Source organism: Pinus tabuliformis, chromosome 3_1 (assembly GCF_031772625.1).
Source record: "Pinus tabuliformis cultivar Carrire ecotype Pingquan chromosome 3_1, CPIR1, whole genome shotgun sequence".
Taxonomy (NCBI): domain Eukaryota; kingdom Viridiplantae; phylum Streptophyta; class Pinopsida; order Pinales; family Pinaceae; genus Pinus; species Pinus tabuliformis.
The window spans coordinates 464,118,591-464,138,801 of NC_142301.1; positions in this window are offsets into that span (position 1 = coordinate 464,118,591).

Sequence of the window (20,211 nt, forward strand, 5' to 3'; positions counted from 1 at the left end):
AATACTTAATATTTGTTAAAATTAATAATTTTAATATAATTGGAATTTTTTAATTGTAACAAATATTAAGTATTATTAATAATTATCATTAATTATCAATTAAGACATGATCGACTACTATCATTCCCGTTCCATCTATCTCTTACCTCTATTTATTCATTCCAACAAGATATGTCTTACACTCTTATTGATCTATCCTGATGATGAGCCACGATGGATGGCTCAAAACATCGATTCGAACAATTATGGATGCGATGAATATGGAAGAAAACTATACACAAAGTACAAATCGCAGAAGCCTCAAAACAACAATATTTCTTTTCTTGAATAAGTACAAATTTCAAAAGTAAATTTATGAACACCAAACCTAGTTACATTTCCTTCAACACTCCCTCTTAGCTAGGGAGGTATTCAGACAACATTACAAGGCGTTTTTCTATTATCAATCTTTTAAGAATTCACATAAGATAAACGAGATTAGCAATCCATCTGTTATAACATTGTATCCATCGACATTGTCATAGTGAAAGGCCTTGATTAACAACTCCATCTCTTCATGATAACATGAGATACAATGTTGGAGAGACCAATGATTTATAGACACCTTCACATTGTCTCTCAAGGTACATACCCACCCGGGTGTTCACTAAGTATGACCTTCTAGGACTATTGTTGTCTTGGGTTCCCATCCCTCAAAGAATATCGTTCCTCTTGCCTACTCTTGTCTTCGATTCCCTACACATCGTCAAAGAGTATCAGATTCTAGATGATTACCCAATCCTCCCATTATTTCTTCCCAAGTGAAGACAATAATGTTGTGCCTAAATTTCCATTCGTGGCCTTCATCTAGAGTTATGGTTGTTAGTCCTGGTCTAGTGCTTGACCCATGAAATGGAAAAACACAAACGTCACTCCTTTGTAATAATGGGTGATCCAAAACTCCATCTTGATCAGGGACTTGTCAGAGATCCCTCTTAATTAGGGACTCTTTCATTCATCAACAACATTTTCTCTGTTGGTCCTTCAGCTACATGATTTCCTTCCTTTATCTGATATCATGAAGTATTTCTTCAAACTTACCCTTGGTAGGGCGCCATCCATCGATCACTTTCCTTCCTATTTTGTCATGTCAGTACTTCCTTCATGGAAAGTCACTTTCTTGTCATACACCAAGTATTCTTGTGATTTGTCTACTCCTTTGTCATTTGTCCATACTCTTCTCATGGATGCTTTGTCATACTTGCGTGTTTACATGTTTCGAGTTGGTAGCACAACATGTCTTCATCTTGATATTGGTTCAACATTTCTTTTTAGTTTGTTGGATGACTTATTCATCACAACATCTTCATAGTGTAGAATCAATTATCTATATCTTTCATATCTCCAAGGCCTTCATTAGTGTCAAGGGTCCTTCCTTCCTTTGCCAGAGTTGTCCTTCCTTCTTTTGGGAGATATCTTCAGAGTATCCTGTCAAATAGCGATTCTCAGTGATCATGGTGTTCTTCACAAGTTTGATCTCTTTCTTCATTCACTTCTTCTTAGATAGATAGATCAACCATCTTATGCTTCTTGTGAGAGCATCTCTTCATTTCTTGCTTCAGATTAGTCATCATTTCTTTTTTCTTCGTAGCAAACAATCTTATACTCCTTGTATCAGCATATTCTTTTGTTGACCATCATTGCATTGTAATACATGCCTTTGAGAATGTTCTTGGTGAAAGACATTCTTTCATACTTGATTATGTTATAGTACTATACCCATGACTCAATAATATACAAATGATAGTCCTGACTAAAATTTGATGCATACATACCTCATCTAGATTCTCCTTTGATAATATTAGCTTCATTTTGTTGTCCTTGGTGTGGTCCTTCTTGCTTCATCTTAGCTTTCCTTCATATCATCCTTTTCTTGAATCCCATGAATGGGATTCCTAATTATACATCTACTTCTTTTTCATGAATATTCTTTTGAAGATCCCATCATAGGATATTGAAGACCCTTACCCTACAAATTTTTCTTCCCTTTTGATGATGGAGGTATTCTAAGATTCTTGTTCATGAACGATTTTCTTTTATAGTGGATGATTTCCTATTCTAGATATGCTCCTTCTACTTGAATATCTTGAGCTATATCTATCATGCTACTATATTCTAGAAGATATTTCTAACCATGCATTTTGTTCTTATTATAAATGCTTCTTCTTCATGATTATCTAGAACAATATGTACAACATGCTTCTAGATGTTTCTAATCATGTAATTTTATTATATTCCTACATTCTCCTATCCTACTCAAAATATTGAAAGAAGAAATGAGTTTGACCTAGTCATAGTAGAGATCCGAAGGATCTTCCTTTTTTTGCTTCCTTTCTTCTTCTTTCACCTCTTGAGTCATGTGAGATTCTTCCCTCTTTCATTTTTTGTTGTTGTACTTATTAATCTTGGGACAATTCTTTTTGTAGTTTCCGTATTCTTGGTATCCAAAACATTGGATTTTGGACATGTCTTTGTTGTTTGTTCTTCGTGGACAAAATTTGCCAAATTTTCCCTTTCTCTTGGCCCTAGTAGAAAATTCTTGCTCCTTTGATCCCACATATTCCTTTGGTTTAAGTCTAGTTTCCTATGTCCTTCATACTGACCAAATTTACTTGAGAGTGCTTGCTTCCTTCTTGGCATTTATGCTTGATGTGAAGTTTCTCCAATCCTCACGTAGAGCATTGAGAAATATAATTGTCATATCTCTATTGGACATGACTTCCCCAAGCTCTTGAAGTTGATCTCTCATTTCAGAGATTTTCATGAAGTAGGGAGCTATTGCTTCCTTTGTTATCTTCATCTTGTACAATTCATTCCTCAGAGATATTACTTCTCCAGTAGTGGACACCAAGAATAGCTTTACTAGCTTATCATAAATTTCTTTTGATGTCTCAAATTTGGAGACATAGGGAATGAGAGAGTATTTGATTGATTCTATCATAATCCTTTGAGCTCTTGTCTCATCGTTATTGTACTTGTCTAAGGCTTGAGTTTGTTCCCTAGTAGGGACAATGATATTCCCTTTGACATGTTCTAGGAGTTAATTCTCCTTGAGAAGTAAATCAGTCCTCTTCATCCATGCAAGAATGTTATTAGTACCTACCAATTTGTTGTTTTCCTTGTAAAAAGACATTGATGTATATTCAGAAGGGGACATATACTTACTTGATATATTTTGAAATGTAGTTGACTTCTTTTCTCCTTGAATTCTTGATGGCTTGCTTTCCATGGACCTTGATGTTCCTCAACATGTCTTCTCTAGGTGGGCTTGTTTGATGATCATGCTTGATGATTTGTGGCTTGATGTAGATCCCTCTCTTATCTGCTCTTCTTTGTAGGTGCCTTTATATAAGGCTCTTCTTCTAGGTTTGTAGACCTTCTTAATGAATGATGGATTATAGACCCTTATTGTCCTTGAATTTATTGAGACTTATAGGCTTGATGCTTCAACTTTGTAGATGCCTCTCCTTGATGAGTGTTCTTAAGTTTCCCTTTCCTTGATGTGTCACCTTAGCTCGGATACCATGTTGAAGAATCTAGGGCAAAGTAGTGTAGTGTGATTCTTTGTTACTTGATAAAGATTTGTGGAGTATTTTTACTTTTCCTTATTAGCTTAATATTCATATTCTTATTATTATTTCATGTGTGTGTACTTCATCAAACTGCTACCAAAACATAAAAACACAAACAAAGGATATTAGCTCCCTGTCAAGGCCAAAACCTCTCTTCTTTTAAGAGGAAAACCCTTTAGTGAATTTATCCTATTGAAGCTTCTATTGACCAATTCCAAACCTTAGACGCTTGAAAAGAAGATCCTCCAAGAAGAAGTCAATTCTTCCCTCCTTTCTCCACCTTATACCCTGACACTTCTTCCGAAAAAATTTTTCCTGACACTTCGTCCTCCTTCTTCCTGCACTTCGTTCTCCTACTCCTTGGTGATAGGCTCTCTTATGATAGCTCTAGAAAAGATGGTTCTCCTTGATCCTAAGAGCATCTTCGCACATAGGATAATGTTTTCCTTCTCTTCACCAATCAAACTTCTTCTTCATGTAACATTGAAAACTTGATGTGGCAGCATTGCAGCGCAAAATTCTCGCACGTGTGGGAGGTTTCGTGGTGTGTCTGGTTCCTTTCTCCTTCATATGTGAGAGTCTCTTCTTCACTGAATGAGAGGCCTTATAGGCCTAATTTCCAAGCCCAAACAATGAGAAGTATGTTATTGTTATATTGCTACTTATATGTCCACAGAAATCCCTCCTTTTCTCGCATGTGTGACTACATTTTTCCCTAGAAATAGCCCTTCAATCTTCACTTAGATTTCTCCCTCCTTCATTGTACTAGAGTCTCTTTATCTTCAGCTTATTTCACTCCAATCTCGGCTCCTTGTGTTTTCTTATTTCAAATATCCTTGAATTCACTATAGAGGAGTGGACAAACTCTATATATAGAAGTTTATCCCTCCATTTAGGCCGACTAGAACGCTGACTTGTCACATTGTTTGTAGGCCGACTTTGAGGGTTGTTTGGAGGCCGATTTTTTTAGCAGACTTTAGATAGATTCTATGGTGGTGTAGTATGCTTGAAGGATCTTCTTAATGGTGCCTTTGCATAGGATTAGACTTGACTTTTCTTGGAGGTTTTTCTCTTTGACTTTAATATATCTTTATACATGATGTAACATGCCCTTAAGGTCTTCAAAATAATTCTTTCAGCTCTTTGACTCACCTATAGCACTTTGACATGTGGTAGACCTACTTCAAAGAGAAATAAACTAATTGACATATACTGTAAAAAATATTTTTTCTTGAATAAGTACAAATACCAAAAGTACATTTATGAAGACTGAACCTAGTTATATTTCCTTGAATAGGGAAGCAATTGAATAGGTGTCAGTGAACTTGCGAGTTTATGTATACACTCAGTTGCACATCGAGAAGAGAATGAAGTTGACATGGAAGAAAATCAAGGATACCTTTGCAGAGGAATTCAAGGAAGACTTAGAGGATCAATAGGTTTATATCAGTATCCAAGAATCAGGCTTATAAAAGGTTGCATGTAGGTACCCCACCTTCCCATGTGTGGACATCATCTGCTAGATTGTCTCACACACAGATCCATAGACTATGACAATGAGAATTTCCATCATAATAGATTTTTCCACCTTCAGGGTGTGGAACTATCAGCAAATGTATCACTTCCCTCAGTCGGTGAACCACATGGACACACTTTTCTATGCCACCCATAGCTTTTCTAACACCAAAGAGATTGTCAAGCATTGGGTGAAAGAGATGTCAAAGATCATAACAAAGCCCAATCATGTTTATAGGACAAAGTCTCATAGGAAGGCCAACCATTTCTTGATCATCTTTCCATGTTGATTATACAGTCAAGAGAGCAAAGAGATCATTCCTCAAAGTTGGGTAGTTGTATTATACTAGTTGGTGAATGATGGAAGACCATTCAACTTTTCTAACTTGTTGGTCTTAAGTTGAATGTCCACGTGACTGTTGGGAGCGGGATCCCCCAAGGGCAGTTTTGGGGCTTGTTGAGTCTTGAAAATGTCATTCATTTCTATTACACTTTCACTATTATGCCCATTATATCACCTCCATTTCACTACTATGTCACCACATTCATCCCACTTTCATTATCATTGGGCCACATTTATGTTTTTCCAATCTTTATTAATTCTAAGCCTTTTAAGTGAATTTGTGGTTAAAAATTAGAAAATAATGTGCATATGCTTATACCTAACAAATGGGTTGAGATTGTTGACATGTGTAGGTTGAAAGGAGGCTTCTAGAAGACCATTATGTGGCACTCTAAGGAAAAATTCGAATTTGAGTGGAAAGAATCATGGGATCATGAGGATATGTGTCACATCTCCTAATTGTATTGTAACTCTAAGAAGACATGTGTCTTATCAGTTCCTATTTTGATTAGGACTCTAGAGGTAGAGGGAGAGATTCATGGACTCTCATTAATGAGATGGCTTCTCATCTTTTTGTATAAATAGGAGATCTCTCTCCTTCATTTGTTAGCTCTTAAGTCTTTTAGCTTGTGAGTTCTTTAGCTTGGATTTTGTAGTTCTTCCTTGATGGCTTTTGAAAGCTTTGGAGAACTTTGTTGTACTTTGTAATTTTGAAGAATTTGAATAAGCTTTGATGTTCTCAACATGGAAGGAGATGTGAAGTAGATGTCATGGAGCATATTAGAATGTAAGGTAGGGTAGATTTCATTTTGTAAATTTTGCTTTGATTTCATTATGTCATTTGATTGCTTTCAAGTTTGATAGATTAGATTTTTCATTCATGCAATTTTAATTCATGCAAGTGTGTTCAACCGGTTGATTGTAGATTAGTAATGCACATAGATTTTTAATGACTAATGACTTGATGGAATTATCTTGTCCTTCTGCTGATTTATTTTCTTAGTTCTAATTCCAGCACTGTTTATTTCTTTCAGTTTTGTTTTGTTCATTTACTTTTCTGCAAGATAGATATTAGACTACTCATGTCATTTTCAGTTACCTCCTATAGCGAGAGCGGGACTACTTGTGAGGGATTGAAGTATTAATGCGTAGTTTGATATTAGTTTATTTTTCTGCAAGTTAGTTATTGAATTGCTCATGTCATTTTCAGTTACCTCCTATAGCTAGAGCAGGACTACTAGTGGGGGATTGAAGTATGAATGCGTAGTTTGATATTAGTTTATTTTTATGCAAGTTAGTGATTAGATTACTCATGTCATTTTCAGTTACCTCCTATAACCAGAGCGAGTCGAATGGTGAGGGATTGAAATATGAATGCGTAGTTTGATCTTAGTTTCATTTTATGTAATTTAGATATCAGACTACTCAATTTGTTTATGATTACCTCCTATAGCCAGAGCGAGTCGAATGGTGAGGGGTCAGAATATGAGTTGACGTAATATGATTTAGTTTACTTTGCTTACAGTTTTTGAATTGCTTTAAGTTCAATTTTCTTTTTATACAGCAGCAAGGATACTGGGTTTCATACTCACTAGCTCATTGTTTGGTTGTTGCATTCTATTTTGATTGAACTAGCTGCATATTTACACTTTTGTTTAAGTACTAATTCCATCAATAATAGGTTTTAAGATCTTTTGAAGTGCTAAGTTTTGGAAGTTACCATTATGGACATAGACTTTGTCTTGAAATCTACATCCATACTTGACCTTTAAAAGTATCCATAAGACCTTAGAATAGGATTTCCATTTGCATTAAATACTTTAGGAGATCAACAAGAAGAAAACCCCAAAACAAAATAAAATCTATAAAACAACGAAGTAAGAAAAAGGTTAACTAAGCACATATGGTGCACCACACTTCATCAGTTTATGATACCCGGATTGATAATTTATGTAGAGCAATTTAAGACTTTAAATTGACTAGACAGGTCTAAAAGCCCATGTTTGAGTTAAATTTTATAATAAAATGGTAAAGTATCCGCATTTTATGGTCGCAGAGCATGAAGTTGTTATGTGTCATAAAGGGTAGTCAGCCCTTAGTTTTTTAAAGTAAAGTCGATTGTAAGATATCTACCCATGGTCCGCAGACCATGAGATTGTTAAAACAAAGCTAAGCTCTAAGTAGTTTTAGAGACAGATAATGATGAATAATATAAGAGGTTCGTAGCTTTGAAGTAAGAAGTTTATGTCTTGGGTTGTAGTGTAAGTAGAGGCTCTGCAAATAAGTGCGCAGAGGCCGAGGGAAGAAGTCTGTAGCTGAGTGCGTGAACCCTCGCAGCTGTGTGCGTAGGGTGGACAGAGTTTGTAAACACTTGGAAGATATTAATAAAGAAAGATATTATGCAATTTCTATGTCTTTGTTCTATTATTGCATCTTGATATGTTATGTATGAATTTCCTTTATTATGCTTATATGATGCACGAATGAATACAAATAAATTGGATAACTGAACGTTATCAAGGATATAATTTTACGCGGTGTCAACTATAATCGTTTGATAAGATAAGAAAATCACTTAGACTAATTGGGGATCTGCACGACACGCTGCTAAAGTACCTAAGCAGCGGACTAGGGCTACATGAAGGTCGATCATACCCTTTTGCGGAGGTATTAAAGGATAGAATAAAGGGCTCGTTCTACAATCCATAGAGCAAAGAAACCTGTGCAAAGGCATGGATAGAAGGAATCAAACAAAATCACAACCATCTCAGGGTGCAGAAACTTGGTTCCAGCATCCCCCCATACTGCTTTCGGTGAGACTTCGGTCTGTGCTCTGCGAGCTGATGCTGAAAGGGCCAGTAGTGTAGGGACTTGTTTGGCTAATTAACGTTGAACCTAGGTCAAGCCCCCTCAAGCCAACGAATGGTACCATTGCTGGGACTGGAATCTGCATAAGATATGTGTGATGTCATATCACTGGAATCCATCTAAGAATGAGATCAAAGATTGGTTGGATAGGAAGATCCATGAATTTGCAGTGCAGGAGAACAAAAACCCATGACTGACAAAGGAATAGTGGTTGGACATGTACCTGTATACAGAGATCCATGTGATCATTTTCTGTTCCTTCCCTATTGAGCTATAGGAGTGGATCGCGAAGCTAGCAGATAGCCAAGGAAGGTGGAAACTTGACGGTCCTATTGTGTGGACCCTAGAGCTAATACAGAAATTGGAAGCATCGGAGGATAAGATTTCTCGCGCTGACGATCATTGGCTCGATCGCATCATAATAGGATTTATGACTAAATTCGCGGTCGACACCTCAGTCAGCTACAGTGAGGCGGAGTAGCACTTTTCAAAGGACCGCAAGGTAAGTATGTAAAATCTTTGAATACCTAGATTAAAATGATATTGTGTGAGAAATGGGTTATGCAGCTACCTTGATGTTTGGGACTATGCGAAGCAGAAAAGCTTACAGGAACGAAGGAAAAAAGGGCCCGTAGTATAGTCCATTGGTTTCACCTTCACGAGGTGACAAGGAAGAAATAGCAAAGGTTTATTCGCAAGGTGCTATTCAGTTAACAAGACAAGGATTCCCATGAATAACACCTCCACTCACACCACTGCTAACCTCACCAACATCGCCTCCAACTTCACCCGTACCACCTCCACCTCCACCATAGTTCAGTATGGAAAATACAATGAAGCTTCCTTTATTCAAAGGCTTGGGAAATGAGGACCCCAACTAATTCTGGTTCATTGCGAGGGTTATATGGGAAGCTTAAGATGTTACATATGATCATATAAAGAATGTGACACTGGTTAGTGCTTTGCAAGATCACGCGCTAACCTGGTATATTGAGTACTCTAATGATAACCCAAATCCTGGAGTGGCAGACATCCAGACAACACTGAATAAAGAATTCAATAGGCCTAGATATGAGGCGCAGTTGATTTGGTATTCAAAGAAATTGTTAGGCCCCTACACTAGTAGTATAGGGGCATAACACGCGTGTTAGGCCCCTATACTACTAGTATAGGGGCCTAACAGAAATTGCAACCAGGCGAGACACCTTGGGAACTAGATTAGAGGTTGAAATGTACAATTCGCGAAGCCAAGATGAGCCTAACAGATGGACAGCATCATGAGTGGTTTGTTGCTTCACTCCTTCAACACTTAAGGGCTACGTTATTGTAGGAAAAGATAACCACTCAGGCGGAGGCCTTGGAGATTTCCATGAGACTACATGACATTCCGATGCAAGATCCAAATCTAGGATTTCACTATATCCATGCCTCGTTGAAAAATTTGTGCCTTGAGATGCAAAGTCTGAAGCAAGACAGGACAGTTCAACCAGAGTTGTGCGAGGAGGTATGGTGCTTGAAATGCAAGAGTCAAGGGCATGATAAGGACCACTGCATAGTCTTTGCGAACTATATTGCAGGAGGGGGACGGATGCCTTTGGGGCTAGAAGCTCAAGCAAGACCTAGCACGGGGCCTGCATTATGGTGCGCTATCTGTCAAGTAGCCGGAAAACATGCCACGGATAACTGTCACTTGCTATAGAAGCTTGTATAGACACAACAACAACTGTTCTACAATTTTTGTAGGTCGGTAGGGCATGATGAGTGTACTTGCATGAGCTATGAATTGATGATGGTTGAAAATCTCGCCTATAGGGTTCAGGCTGAAACGCGGCCCCCTAAGTAGAGCACAGGGATGGTGCGGACAAGATTTCAGGGGTGCAGACGAGGCTAAGGTGGAGGACCTGGTATATGTTTGAGGACAGTTTATTTGCTACAATGATGGAGGACTAGGACACTATGCCCGTGATTGCACTAATCCAACGCATCCGTCGTGCAAGTATTGCATGTTGTTTGATCATGAAACGAAATATTGTCCTATGCTGATAGGTAGGATACATGACAAAGGGGTGCTACCGCCTCCGCTGACTTAGAACCTGTAGATGATGAGGTCTGAGCCACGCGAAGAGGATCTAAATGTAAATATAGTGCTCAGAATTGGAATCGTGAGAGGAGATGACAAGGGGAAACAACCAAAAGCCAGTACATGGGTTCACAAAGATCTGATGAAGAAGGCTGAGTTTGACTTGGAGCGCGCACGTGAAACCTTCATGGAAGCTAAGAAGAGCTTCGCTGAGGCCTCCACCTTAGGAAGAAAGGATAAGCCCGATCGGAGATGGACCCCTCTATGCTCACAACTTTCCTGGAGACATGTATGAAGTTACTACGCAATAGTAAGGATGTGAAAGGGTTATAAGAGCTCATCAATAGATGTGTTGGAACTGCGTCGGGTGAACCAGACATAGTATGAAAGATTGGCAAGCATAAAACAAGGACGAGACTAGAGATGAGACTGAATGCGCAGATAACAGAGTATGAGATGGATCAGGCTATTTTGGAACTGGAGTCAGATGTGAATGTCCTACTGAACCAGACTTAGGAACGAATGGGGAGAACCACTCTAAAATGGTCTCCGATTCAGCTAATGATGGCCAATCAGCAGAAGATCATCCCCATGGGGCAGCTGCAGGGGGTGACAGCGAATATTGAGGGACCGAGTGCACTAGCTGATTTTAAAGTAATAGAGATAGTGGATGACAACAATCGCTATCATACGCTCCTAGGAATTGACAGGGACACTGATATGAATGGGGTAATCAATCTGAAGAAGCGAAAGATTATCTTTGAGAAGAAATCGCATTGCATAATACTACCTCTAGATCCTACTGAGGGATAGCGCTATATGGAACTTGTCCGCAATTATGAGAGAGATGACGATTCGCACTATATCTATAAGATAACGACGCGAGATCAATATTGGGTGAATCCCACCATGGATGGATGGATTACATGGGATCGTGAGAGTTCCTACACTTTGGACTTCGAGGAAGAGTTAAAGCACAAGAAGAACCGGTTACATGAAGTGACTACACTGAACTGCAACATGATGACTTGATCGCTGCGATGTGTGTCCTCAGAGGTAAGAAATTTGCCTACTTATGATGGTCTCAATGAGTTATATATATTTTTGGATGCATTTGAAAGGGAGGTACCAAAAAAGTAGCGCTTTTAGGTGTTGGACTCGACCTTGCACGCTACGCCCGTAAGATGGTGGGTTACACACAAGGGAAGCTTTGATGATTGGCGCGAACACAGGAGAATGATGAGAACTCTTTTTGGGAAGCTGAAGATGCGAATGACAGACAAGTATGATGGGTAGGATGATTCGCGTGCACATTTGGCTAAATGGACCCAGGTTTATGGAGAAAAGCCCCAACCTAAATGGGTGCACTTATTCTGTCACACCCTGGTTATTGTCCCAATGAACTGGTATGTAGAAACCAAGCTCTGCCATGGGACAAGCGAATGGGATATCCTTCGCGAGGGATTCATGATGACATTCAGTTTTGAGGACGGGTTTGATAGTATTGATGAAGCTCAATAAGAAGTCAAAGAAGTAACATTTAGGATACCGCAGGATCCTTTAGATCTGATTCAACTTGAATGGGCTACTCAGCTGAATCACATGCTAGAATGTTATAATATAATTACTGAAGAAGAGGATGAGGATATGCAGAAGATTAACATTCCAGAAACAAAAGGTCGTTGCAAGGTTCAACGACCACAGATTGAGAACCCTGATATAACCACACCGTTGAAAACAAAACAAGTAAACATTAGTATGGAGGTAGAATCTAAATATGCAAAGATTGGAGACTACTGGGACAACGCGACGGTAGATAAGGTCGCTGAATTACTCCACGAATACCAAGATTTATTCCCTACCAAGTTTACAGATTTGAAGGGGATAATTGGGGACCTAAGAATGATGAAGATTACATTGAAGCCCGATGTGAAGCCGGTTAAGAAAAGACCTTACCGTCTCAACCTGAAATATAAGTAGAAGGTCCACTTAGAGCTAGACAAGATGCTCGCGGTAGGTATCATTGAGCCTATGGAAGAATCTGACTAGGTAAGCCCAATGGTGGTACAAGAGAGGAAGTAGAAGGATAAAATAAGGATATGCGTGGATCTGAGAAAGTTTAATGATGCTTATATGCATGATCCTTTCCCAACTCCATTTATTGATGAAGTGTTGGACAATGTAGGTGGCCAGGAAGCATATTCCTTCACTGATGGGTTCTCTGGGTATCACCAAATCAAAATCACGCCGGAGGATAGGAGCAAGGAAACCTTCGCGACCGACTGGGGTTGTTTTTAGTACACTGTAATGCCATTTGGATTGAAGAATTCGCCTGCAATATTCTCACACGTAGTTGTTGCTACGTTAAAAGAATTTATCCATAAGTTCTTGGAGGTATATTTTGATGACTAGATTGTGTTTGGGCAAATAAAACTCCATGTAGCAACCTTGTGCCTGATGCTGGATACCTGTCGAAGATACCAGATCATGCTCAATCTAAAGAAGTGTTTGTTTTTTGTTCCTTTTGGGAACCTATCAGGGCTTGTGGTTTTCATACAGGGATTGATGGTAGATCCCGCAAAGATAGCAGTGATATTAAACTTGGAAGCACTGAGGAGTGTGAAGTAGTTGTGTGCTACCTTGGAACATACTAGATATTACAGAAAGTTTATCAAAGGCTACTCCCAGATCACCGCACCTATGGAGAAATTTCCCAAGAAAGACGTCACGATCTACTAAAATGATGACTGTAAAAAGAGCTTAGATATATTGAAAGAAAAAATGGTCACTGCACCGATCCTAGTCTTCCAGGTTTGGAAGAAATAGTTTCATGTACACGTTGATGCATCATGTATAGCGCTAGGAAGTACTGACACAGGTTGGCGGAGAAGGCTTGGGCTATCCCATCGCATTCACAAGCCAGGGATTATCCAAAGAAGAGAAGAACTAGTCTACCACTGAGCACGAAGGGCTAGCTATGGTGTATAAGCTTGAGAAGTATAGATGCTACTTGCTGGGAAGAAACTTTAATATGTATATGCATCACTCTATGCTAAAGTACCTAGTCAATAAACATGTGTTGGGGGGGAGAATATGCAGGTGGCTCTTATTGTTCCAATAGTATGATTTTGAAGTTGTTGTTAAGCCTGGATGACTGAATGTGGGACCAGACCATCTATCGCGCATTGAAACAAGGGAAGAACCCACTAACTTGGAAGAAGGATTACCTCACATGCAACTATTTGCAGTGCGCATCACGGATGGTCACTTCAAGGATATAATACACTTCCTAACAACAGGAAATGCTCTGGAAGGATACACTGTCCATCAAAACAAGGAATTAGTGGTGTGTGCGGCAGATTTCTCTATCATTACTGGGCATCTGTACAAAATGGGAACCGATGAGATATTGCGAGGGTATGTACCTGAGCTCAAAAGAAGCAGCATCCTCGTGGACACTCATGGTGGCACCGCAGGAGGACATTATGCAGGAAGAGCAACATCATAGAAGATTCTACATGCAGGGTTGTGGTGGCCAACCCTCCATCAGGACTCAAAAGCATATTGCAAGGTGTGTGATGTGTGTTGACTGACTAGTAGGCCATCGCGGAGGGATGAGATGCCTTCAAATCTATAGATGATGTTGCAACCCTTTGAGAATTGGGTGATATATTTTGTACGACCCATTCAGCCACAAAGAAAGACAGGAGCAAGATACATTATCATCGCAATGGAGTATTTGACTCGTTGGGCACAGACGCAGCTGGTGAAGGATTGAATGGGCATGACTGCAGTGAGGTTCCTATTTGAGCATGTACTGACGTGATTTGGCTATCCAAAGATCCTAATGAGTGATCATGTTACGCACTTCCTAAATGAGACGATTAGCATGCTAACGGAAGAATTTCAGGTATACTAGCAGAAGAGCATGGCTTATCACCCATAGACTAACGGGATGGTGGAAGCGTTCAACAAAGTGCTCGAAAATGCACTGAACAAGGTTTTCAATGTTCAACGAAGTGATTGGGACCTACGCATACTTGCATTATTATGGGCTTATCGAACAACATGCAAATATTTGACTAGACAAAACCGCTTTATGCTTGTATATGAGGTTGAAGTGGTAATACCTATGGAATACATCATGCCTAGTCTATGCATAGCAGTGCTCATAGGTATGATGGATCACAGATCCCTGGAGGAAAGGCTCGCACAACTGGATGAGCTCAAAGAAGAAAGATATTTATCTAGATTTTACCAACAGGTCCAAAAGCAATGCGAAAAGGCATGGCATGGTCGACACATCAAGCTATGCACATTTAAGGTAAATGACTTTGTTTTGTTATATGATAGTAAGTTTGATAAATTTTCAGGAAAGTTCGAGATGCGCTAGTTAGGACCTTATGTTATTAAGGAGATTACCGATGGAGGAGCGGTACATCTAATCAAATGTAATGGACAACCTTTCCCCGGAAAGGTGAATGGCAGTTGCTTGAAGCCATACATCGGTGGTCCAACCATGTGACTAAATGATGGTAGCATAGTCTTAGCACTCCAGGCAGCTGAAAGGAGGCACAGGACTATAAACTACACTGCTCGGGTTGGGGAGCTACGCGATTGGAGGGTGGTGCATAGCAAGGAAGTGTCATTGTGTCCGTGACAGCGCAGAGGGAGGTGCGCTACATAGGAAAAAATCGCCTAGGTCGGCTGGAAAGTGATTGTTATGGTCATTGTCCATGAAAAGTCGGCAGAAGTGAGGCCAAATGGATCAAGAGGGCAGCATTTAAGACGAAATTTATAGCTTAGATCCTTGAAAATATGCTACCAATCCAGCATTAATGAATTGATTTTGGGGGGAACGATAGGATTTGAATTCAAAATGCCCTATAAATTATAAGTGGTTGTTCAGCAAGAAACACTTAGCATTTTGGGAATTGAGTTGTTGAGTTCTCAGGCACATATGAATCGTGAGCAATACAAGCTTCTGATAGCTACTAAGGTATCTCATACTTTGCTGACAAAAACACATGAATTCTTGAATAAGATCATGTCCACACTCCCAGAGGTTATAAATACCAAGAATGTAGTAGAGGATCTGACATAGGAAATGGACATAGAAGTAGAGGTAGTTGCTCCGGAAGTGGCCGGAGTATTGGCAGAAGTCACTAAGTCACCAAGAACGTCGAGACCGAAGCCAACCCCAACTAAGGAGACTGTGAAGGACAAGAAGGGCAAGGAGCTTGCCATACTGGTGTGTGCCTCACCAAGGTGAAATCCACCAAAACATACTTCATAGGAGAAAGGGAAGGCTATAAAACTAGAAGCAGAGGAGGAAGATATTGAAGACATCCCAATGGACGATGAGGATGTGGGAGCCAAAGTGGAGGAGGTTGAAGCCCACAGTGTGGATCCTATTACGTGGTCTTCGGAGTATGTCCCTCCGTGCAAGCCTAAGTCCAAGGTCTCGAAGGACATTGAAGAGAGTAAGGCTCCCCTTCAAACCCCTTTGCTACCGGATGAAATTTATTTCGATGGTCTGCGTTTTGCATGGGTGCTGATATTGAAGCTTGAAGATTAGGACTTGGGGGACGACGACAAGTTCTCGCACTTGGCGACTAAGCAGCTGATGCACCACATCATAAACACAAATATGGGAATGACCACGTTGGAGCCATGAAGGTGGCTCAAGGGTATAGAGAAGGAAGGATTGCTCAACGTGCTCTAGGTGCCACACTATAACCACACCTCGGTGATAGTTTTGGTCATCATGCAGTTGTTGTGCTTGGTGCATGATGGGTATCTGTGGCTGGAAGAGTCGATACCCATCACAAATATGTTGATTCACTAAATAATGCACCTATCATATACAGGTGGGAATTCAGCAATGATCTTTGGTGGCAAGGGTGGTGAATAGGATCTTGTAGAGTAAATGAAGGAAAAATTCAAGCTTGTGAAGAAGTCACGTAGGTACGATATCTCTAGCATTTGCGACCTGGCTATGAAGGTAGCACTGTAGATCCTTGCAGGGAAGGTGATGTGGAAGTGTTGCATCGACATGGTGCCGGTGCCTGTCATTGCGCTCACACAACAGTGCGCGAAAGGAGTCTAATTTAACTGGTCAGACTACCTTCACGAAGAGTTGCTAGCGAACTACCACGAAGATTAAGAGCAAAGTAAGACATTCCACTACGCGCGGATCTTGCTGTTGATTGTGCTGGTAGCATGGGAGCTACCAAAGGATAGCCAATTCCCTTCGGTCACACCAGACCTCCCTGAAGCAACAAAGTACGCTTTGCTGTGGGCAACCAAGGACGCACAACAAGTTCGAGATAGTAAGATCTTTTGGATCTTGATGGAGATGAATATCAAGATGGCCATCAATTGCAAGTCACGATTGTTGCCCATGGTTTATGCTAACTTGGAGATCTATGCCAAGTTCAAAGCCAATTTCCATCGAGTATCCATCATGGCGCAGAGGCACGCTACGCAAAGGTGGTACGACTTGCTATATCTCGCCATGAATGAGGCCATCGATGTGGTGCTCGATCAATGGCCGATGGTGTGGCGCACTACCACAAACTTTGCAGAGGGTGGTAGCAAGTCCGCCGCATAGAAGAAGGAGGAAGCCAAGTTGAAGATGGTGCAATTGGTCAAAAAGAGGAAAAGGGAGGCTGCCAAGAAGGCCTAGGCAGAACAGGAAGAAAAGCAGGTAGGTAAGCAGACAGGTGGAACAGAGCGTGGCTCTCACAAAGACGCATGGTCACCTTCACCTGAGACAGAAGAGGAAGAAACAAAACAGCACAACACGGACCCTCAAGAGACATTCGCCTGCATTAACCGCCCAAGAGAGCTGGAGAAGGGAGGGTCCAGAAAGAAGTGCAAGGTGACCAAGACCTCGCTGGACCCTATCACATTGACGGAGGGTGACTTACATCATATCTTTGACACAGTTAGAGATGTCACCGTAGAGGCCTTGCAATAATTTGAATAGCAACAACAGCTCATACTAGGGGCTATCCAAACAAGGTTGTAGGAGTTGCAGACCCGTGCATCGCAGGTTGGTACGGTGTCTACCAGCTTGGTCATCAGCACTTTAGAGGTTGCCGATATGCTGCGCACAAAGGCTTCTAGTATGATAGTGTTGTCAAATGGAGCTCTAACCATGAGCACCGCGCCCTCCAGGTGATCAGCGAACAGTGGATAAAAAATGAACAGATGGCCCTACAAAGAAATGTTGTCATCACTTCTAAGACCAAGGTGACCAATGAGAGCAAGAAGATCATGTAGGTCGTTGAGGAGGCATGCAGAATCGCCCCAGAGTTGGCCATTCTGGAGGAAGCGCTAGTTGAGGTACGCATCCGTAAGTTGGCCACAAGGGTGCATGAAACTTAGACTGAGATGGCGCGGGTTCAGCTGGAGTTGAACCTGCAAATTACCGAGTTACGTTTGAGGGCCCAACCCTCCACACTGCCACAAGTAAAGGAACAGCAGGTGACCGCTGTCACAGAGGCAGTCGTGGTGGTGGAAAGTGCATTAGCAAATTGCATGCAGTTGTTTGAGCAATCATTTGAGGTTCTAACAAGCTTTCAAGAGGACCCAAACATACATAGGCTAGAGACAAAAACACGTGAGCTACAATAGGGCTACGATGAAGTTAAGGGCAAAGTGTGAACTGTCGCGCTAGCACGAAGGCTAGCCAAGCTGCAAGAGGCCAAGTAGTTGAAGGAACAAGTGGACTCAGCACTTCACAAGGAAGCAGTGCTGAAGGCGTGACTAAAGCCTTGGCTGGAGGAAGCTTATGCAATCATAGGAAATATTAAAGGCAAGCTTGTGACTCTGCAAGCGTCGCAACAAAATCTTCAAGCTGACACCACAGGAGTAGTGACCGAGAAGACAATGGAAGATGTGAAGCAGGCGATAGCTCAGTGCATGGCCGAGGTAGCGATCATACAGGTTGCACTGGATGGGCTTCGCACAAAGATCTTCATTCCTACCGAGTGACTCAAGGGCAAGTCACGATGTTTGTGTTGGGGACCTGTTGGGAGCAGGATCCCCCAAGGGCAGTTTTGTGGCTAAAAGCCCTTGTTTGAGTTAAATTTTGTAATAAAATGGTAAAGTCTCCACATTTTGTGGTCGCAGAGCACGAAGGTGTTATGTGTCTTAAAGGGTAGTCTACCCTTAGTTTTTTAAAATAAAGTCGGCTGTAAGAGATCTACCCATGGTCCGCAAATCATGAGATTGTATAAAAAGAGCTAAATTCTAAGTAGTTTTAGAGACATAGAGTGATGAATAATGTAACAAAGTCGTAGATCCGAAGTAATAAGTCTAAGACTTGGGTCATAGCGTAGGTAGAGGCACTGCAGCTGAGTGCACAGAGGCCTAGGGAAGAAGTTCGCACCTTAGTGCGTAGACCCCTGCAGCTATGTGTGCAGGGTGGATAGAGTTTGTAAACACTTGGAATATATTAATAAAGAAAGATATTCTGCAATTTCTATGTCTTTGTTCTGTTATTGCATCTTGATATGTTATGTATGCATTTCCTTTATTATGCTTATATGATGCGCGAATGAATACAAATACATTGGATAACTGAACATGATCAAGGATATTTGTTTAAGCGGTGTTAACTCTAATCATTTGATAAGATAAGAAAATCACTTAGACTAATTGGGGAATCTGCATGACATGTGGCCATAGCAGCGTGAAAGTACCTGAGCAGCTGACTAGGGTTATGCGAAGGTTGATCATACCCTTTCGCGGAGGTATTAAAGGACAAAATAAAGGACTCACCTTACAATCCATAGAGTGAAGCGACCTGCATGAAGGCAGGGATAGAAAGAATCAAATGACGTCACAACCATCTTAGGGTGCAAAAACTTGGTTCCAGCATCCCCCATACTGCTTCGGGTGAGACTTCGGTCCGCGCTTCTCGGGATGATGCCGAAAGGGCCAATAGTGTAGGGATTTGTTTGGCTAATTAATGTTGAACCTGGGTCAGGCCCCCTCAAGCCGATAGTGACTAACACCCAGAATCCGCCCAAGGATGAGAAAGAGATATTCTACATGTATGTATACTTACTTGATGCAATTTGTGCCCAACATCAGTTTACTGGCATGAAATGGACATGGACACTGAAATATATCGCCGTCAACATTTATTGCAAGTTGTTTTCTAGCTGAAGCTAATGAGAAGTTATGGAAAGGATGAATGAACATTTCATTATCCCATTGTACAAGTTGATATTTGAGAAAGATCCACCTTGCATGTCCCAAGAGGTAATGGAGGAAATACTTTACATTGCAAATTGGTATGCCTCACCCAATGGCACCTTCATCAGGATGTTTGGAGAAGAGAAGCCTCTACATGTTATACCAAGGTATGCCACGGATAACTTTGTCATGCAAGAGGTCACATATCACTTCTCCACAGGGTTATCAACAGTGCTACAAAGGAGGAAGAAGGAACCATGGCCCACTCTTGGTTTGCAGATTAGATTGTATGCAATTAAGAGATTGAAGGATGCAGGTGTCAAAGCTAAGCAGATAGTGAAGTTCGAGTTCAGAAACAAACATTTTAATCTATATGATCCCCACAGTATTTGAAAGAACCACTATTTGAAGGTGTACTATCCATGGATCCATGAGACATTTCATTAGCATGAGGAGGACCTATGGATGTACTATTATAGTGACTCCAAGATCCATGAGATGGTCGATATAGCCACAGCCTAGAAATCTTCTCTGCAAGCAGTAACAACACAATAAGGAACACTGATAATAACAATAAGAAGCAA